Source organism: Leptonychotes weddellii, chromosome 11, assembly GCF_054177405.1.
Source record: "Leptonychotes weddellii isolate Sample4059 chromosome 11, ASM5417740v2, whole genome shotgun sequence".
Taxonomy (NCBI): domain Eukaryota; kingdom Metazoa; phylum Chordata; class Mammalia; order Carnivora; family Phocidae; genus Leptonychotes; species Leptonychotes weddellii.
This window is the reverse complement of record NC_138379.1, coordinates 10,592,170-10,598,613: the sequence shown is the minus strand read 5'-3', so window position 1 is coordinate 10,598,613 and position 6,444 is coordinate 10,592,170. Positions and strand designations below refer to the sequence as shown.

At 42.6% G+C, this 6,444-nt stretch overlaps 1 pseudogene; it reads right to left on the bottom strand.

Moving 5' to 3' along the window:
- The window catches only part of LOC145716233 (olfactory receptor 9I1-like), an 18,811-nt pseudogene extending 12,742 nt beyond the window's left edge, over nt 1-6,069 (bottom strand).
- Between the last annotated feature and the right edge of the window lie 375 nt (nt 6,070-6,444).

The following is a 6,444-nucleotide window of genomic DNA, read 5'->3' as shown; positions in this document are numbered from 1 at the left end:
CTCTCTCTGTCAAATAAATAAATAAAATCTTTTTTTTTTTTAAAGATTTTTATTTATTTGACAGAGAGAGACACAGCGAGAGAGGGAACACAAGCAGGGGGAGTGGGAGAGGGAGAAGCAGGCTTTCTGCAGAGCAGGGAGCCTGATGCAGGGCTTGATCCCAGGATTCTGGGATCATGACCTGAGGCGCAGGCAGATGCTTAACGACTGAGCCACCCAGGCGCCCAAGGTTTATTTTTTATTTATTTTTAATTTAAAAAATTTTTAGAGAGAGAGAAGCAGGGGGAGGGGTCGAGGGAGAGTGAGTGAGAGAATCCCAAGCAGGCTCCACACTCAGGACAGAACCTGACGCTGGGCTTGATCTCACAACACTGAGATCATGACCTGAGCTGAAATCAAGAGTTGGATGCTCAATCGACTAAGCCCCCACCCAGGTGCCCCGAGAGTAAGATATTTTTAAAAGAATAGTAATTTATAATCCCTGATTTTTATTCTGTGTTTTGACCAAGACTTAGGAAATATATGCCATTTAATTTCCTTAGACTGGCCAGTGCCTTTAGAAGGAACCACCTACCATCCAGTCTTGAATTACTCATGCCTTACTTATCACTCATTATGTGACAGAGACCTCATAGTTCTCAAAGCTTTGCCTTTTCTAGACATCACATTTCAGGATCATAAGCTACTGGTTGTTTCACTACTGTGAGCTATGGGATAAAGGAGTATTAGTCTGCATCCTGTGTTGTAATACTAGATATATTCTTGCAGTTTCAGTCTGACTCAGACAAGAGAGCCAATTCTGTGAGGATTAGTTTTATGTGTCAACTTAACTGGGTCATGAGGTACCCAAATGATTTGGTTAAACACTATTCTGGGTGTGTCTATGAGGGTGTTTTTGGATGAGATAACATTTGAATTGGTAGCTGAGTAAAGCAGATTGTCCTCTTCAATATGGGTAGGTCTCATCCAATCTGTTGAAGACCGGAATGGAACAAAAGACTCAGTAAAGAAGCATTCACTCTCCCTTCCTGACCAACACTAAGATGAGACATAGGTTTCTTCCTGCCTTTGGACTTGGACTCAGATTGGAACTTATACAATCCGCTCTCCTGGGTCTCCAGCTTGCTGACTGCAGATGGTGGGACTTCTCAGCCTCCATAATTATCTGACCCAATTCCTTATTTTATATATATATATAAAATATATATATATGTATATATATAATTTTTTGGCATAGACTCAAAGTAGCTAGGAATACAACTTGATTCCTCCAATTTTTCCAATGGTTTCTTTCCTGCAACAATCCTGCTACTGATTTCTGTATCAATTAGTTTTCTTAGCTGTAAGCAACTGATATAGATTGTCCAATTTAATTAGAAAAGGGATTTATTGAAACGATATTGGGTAGCTCATAGATTAGCAGGAAGGCTGGAGAAGTGAAGTCATTTCAAACCGAGAAGAGGATGCTTACAGGCTGAAAGACTATAGAACTCTTGCCCCAACCACAGTACCAACACAGGACGTTGGTTACTGACTCTGGCACCTGCATAAACTAGGTGGGGTTTCCTTTTAAGTTAAGACTGTTAGAATTTGCTGGGCGCCTGGGTGGCTCAGTTGGTTAAGCAACTGCCTTCGGCTCAGGTCATGATCCTGGAGTCCCGGGATTGAGTCCCGCATCGGGCTCCCTGCTCAGCAGGGAGTCTGCTTCTCCCTCTCCCGCTCCCCCCTCTTGTGCTCTCTCTCTCTCTCAAATAAATAAATAAAATCTTAAAAAAAAATAAAATAAAATTTAAAGACTGATAGAATTTGCTGATGGGTTGGATGTGAGAGAATGAGAGGAATAAGAAAATGAGGACGATTTATTTATTTATTTATTTATTTTGCCTGGCCAACTTGGTTCTCCAGGTGGTACAGGAGAAGATTTGGGAGAAGCAGTTTTGGGGGTGGGGAATCAAGACTCCTATTTTGGGTATGTTATGCTTGGAAAATGTACTAGCCAAGTGGGATTAGGGCTCCCTCTCCCTCTCTCATCCTTCTTCCTCTTTATGCATGGGCTTCCTTCTCTGTCTTCTACTCCTCTATTTCATGTGGCTGGAGTCATGCCTTCTACAAAATGCAAGTTTAATATCTTTTAGTTTTACTCAGTAGACACTACTTTATATATGTCTTTTGGCTTCAGTTAGTAGAGAATTTTAGACTACTTCTCATTTCACTAATAATATTCCCAGAGGACTCTGATCTTTGCTTGAAAAGCCCACGTGTATTCCAGTGACACTTGACCAGGTGGCAGGTGAAAGAGCGGGCCATTTCCCTAAATACGGGAGAGGTGGTTTGTAGAAAATAATCAGAACAATAAAAAAGTAATCTGGTTATTCATGGTTTTGTAGAATGCTGATCATCGCAACCGCAGATAATCACTGTGGCAGAGTCCGTATTGCTTAGCAAATATTCCATTTGCTCTTTTACCTTTAGTGGCCCCCCTCTAGTGAGGCAGGACTGTCTGGCTCCTTCTAACCAGTGGGCTGCAGCAGCAAAGGTCCGTTATGATTCTGTAGCTTCTTATCCCCTGCTGTGATGACGTGCAGTCTGCATTGTCAACAGGGCAGCTACAAAATGGCGGAGATTCTTTAAGCTTGGGTCTCCAGGTGACTACATGCAGCAGGGCCCCCTGCTGATTTGCATGGTGGGGGGGAAAGTATTGTGAACAGTTTGGGAGCTGAGTGTTGCCAGAGCAAACCTGGCTTCTTCTGACTAAACCAAACATGCACATTGATTTTCATGATCTTCCTTAATCCTCCTTTCTATAATTCTTTCAAATAGGAAGTATTAATTTTTTTTATCAAAAGAAACTGATGTTCCGAAAGGGTAGGACATTACCTGAGAAGGTAATTCCGTTTATGACTGTTTGCTGAATGTCTACCGTTGCTGACTTTGCAGCCCATAGGAATGAGCTTATTGAGAACAGTGACTGTCATGAGTCAGGTGCTGTGTTGAAGAGGAGGAGAAACAAAAGAATTGGAGATCCAGAAGGTAGAGAATCACCACTTGAAAGGCAGGTAATAGAACCCTGGAGATATTGGGAACGATTTGGGGAGACATAAATCGGGGAGTAGTCAAAGGAATCACCCCTCCTTTTACTATTCTAACCTTTACCAATGGGAAATTCCACTGGGTTCATGGTTTTTTTCATTAACTTCCTCATAATAAGTTGGCAGGTTATCCATACCATAAAAGAAAAAAAATTCCTGACGGTCCTCCCATTAGTATGATTCCCAGCTATCATCTTCCACAGAGAATATAAGTTGAAATCAATGAGCACTGAGATGATAGGATAAAGAAGGAGAAACTGGGGAACTTAAATATGGTTGAGCTGGGGATGGGGGTTTGGATGTGGTAGTCAGTTCACTTACGACTATGTTAACTTGTAGCTCTGTGATATCAGAGCGTAGCCCCCAAACCCTGAGAATTTGGAGGTGGGGTAAAGATGGAGAAGGCAAGAAAAGAGAGGTAGAGGGAGTCATCTAAGCAAACTTCACAAACCTTGTGGTTTTCCCTAAACTAAACTAAACTAAACAAACAAACAAAAAAAGCAGGTAGTTCTTCTCATCACTTCTCGGGTGTTGCTGAAAGCCACCATTCTTGAGGGCAAGCACCACACGGTGTTGATACTTATCAGAGCATGAAGATCTGGGGAGAAAAAGGGTTAAGATGAAGGACTCTTACCTGCATTCTTTGGGAACTGGATTTTACCAATGACTTTTCTGAATGCAGCTTTTACATCTTTGTTCCTCAGACTGTAGATCAAGGGGTTCACCATGGGGATGACCACGGTGTAAAAGACAGAAACAACCTTCTCTTCCTCTGGGGATTGGTCTGAGTTACTTCTCTGGTACATGAAGGCAAATGTCCCGAAGAAGAGGACAACAGTGGTGAGGTAGGAGGTATAGGTGGAGAAAGTCTTGGCTTGCCCACCAGCAGACTTCACCCTCAGGATGGCTCTGATTATGAGCATATAAGAGACCACGATGATCATGACATTGGCCAGGAACATGAACTTGGCAAAAAAGAGGATGACAATCGCACTTTGTGTCATGCTGTTGCAGGTGAGCTTCAGCAGGGGTGGGAGGTCACAGAAGAAGAAGTTGATCTGTGGTCACAGAAGGAGAGGGTGAAGGTGCATGTGGTATGCAGATGACCCCTGATACCCCACAGACATAGGCTGCAGCCAACAATCCCCTGCAGGTGCCTGGAGTCATGGCCAGGTTATAATGCAATGGGTGGCTAATGGCAACAAAGTGGTCATAGGTGATGACCGTCTTGCTTGTGGCCAGTGTGGCCAGGATCTGAGGGGTGATGACTGAGGAGTAGCAGGCATCCAGCAGGGCGAGATGGCTCGGGAAGAAGTACATGGGGGTGTGGAGTTGGAGATCCACTTGGATCAGAATGATTGTCCCCATATTCCCCAGAAGGGTGACAATATAGAAAATGAGAAACATCAGGGATAGGGGGCCTGCCAGTTCAGGGGTGATCTGTGGAGCCCACAAGAATGAACTCTGTCACAGCAGTGAGATTTTTTTTTTTTGGCCATAGACTCGATGTAGCTAGGTGGTAGGAAGAGGAGAATGGAATTGGAGATTCCAGAACTGAAGGACTTTGCTTTCTTCAGTGTCAGATGTTAGGTGAATACCTCAGATAGTCTCTGCTCAGAGAGAGAAGAAAATGTTTACCATCTTGAGAATCCACAACTAGCAGTTACTATGAAAGGCTTTTACCTATCTCTGTGCCCCTCCTGTGGGTCAGTATTTCTTCAAATTTGCTTGCTTGTTGTCTTTAAGACCAGAGAACCTTAGACTATCAAGACTGGAAAGGACCATTGTAGCATCTCTCTATTCTAGAATATCCCCAACAAATTGTGTAGTCCAGTGTACCCCAGGGCTGCATCAGATGGCCTCTTGGGCTGTGCTCAGTACAGCTGCTTGTGGGGTAGCTCATTAGCCTGTGGTGTGAATGGTGCCTCCAAAATTGTCAGATGCAGGGCCTTGCGCTACCGCTTTCTGTGATGGGGACTTTTGGGGACACTCTATCTTTGGAAAAGTCTCCCTGTTGGGAAAGCCACATTACTTTTTCTGCATCTTCTACACAGTGATATAATCTACACATTGATACTATGTTGAGTAAAATCCCTCTCTCCCAAGACATTGTTAACAATCACTTTTATCTAATCTCATCTCCAAGTCAAACATTTCCAGTTACTTCTGTAATTCTTTGTGAGTGCTCTCATCATCTACTTCTGCTCTCCTACAAATCAGGTCATGGTCTGTCTTGGATTTCTTTCCCTAGGGTCCGAGAAAGAAAGTGATTCTGTGGAAACCATTAGATTTATGGAGCCCTTATTCTGTGTCAGACATTTCCTTTTCACATTAACTTAGCGGTTCCTCTCAATAATCCTGGAATAACCATTAACACCTTCAAGAAGGTGTGGAAATCGATACATATCCCATTTATTGCTTGGCGGTAGCCTGAGCCTGGACTACCCCAGTTCCTCCCATTGCTTCCATCTTTTTTGACCTGTGCTCTCTCACCCGGGTCTAGTGGAGACTGAAGATGGAAGGAAGTCCTAGATTACTTCAGTGAATTCTCCGGACATTAAGAACAGGAGTTTAGGCAGCTTTCTTCCAGAACTCTGTTATTACTGTGATTTTTTTTTTCTGTGTTCCAACCATCTGCTTCTTTCTGTCCCTTTCTCAAGTGAGTTTCCTATCATTTTTATCTTCCCTATTTCCTTTAACTCTGACATGTACATAGTCATGGCTTATCACTCCTTAGAGGTCCATCACTGTTAGTACCATGAGGAACTGAAAAGTTATTTCAGGATTCCCTGGTTCAAATACTTTACAAAGAGAATTTTTTATTTATCCAGCTGCCTTTTTTGGCGGGGAGGTGACAGTCCAAAAGTTAAAAAGTTGAAAGTATGTAGCCAGCCCACATATTAACTGTCTGCTATATCCAAAGGGATAAAACAGCTTTCATACCTTCCGCTGGGCTGTGAATGGGGCTGGTATCTGACATCTCTTCAAGACCTGTCCTTACTCAGTTTGGAACTTTTTAGTACAAACATCCTAAAATTGTACCCAAATCTATAATTTTGTTCTATGACTCAGTAACTCCTTCTTTCATGGCAGTATTCTCCATCCCTTATTTAGCCAAGAAAGTTTTTCTTTTTCCTCCTTTCCACAGACATGTAAATTTAGAGATAAGGACTCCATGCTTTAGCTGCACCTTGCTTAACTAGACGTTCTCCGAGGACTCTTTTCTTGCTGTGCCTATCTCTGAATCATAAGATTACAAATACGAGTTTCTTTGAGGCTGTTAATATATTACTCTGAATGCTTCAAAAAAATGAATGCTTCAATAATTTGAACTAAATAACCAATGAATTCAGAT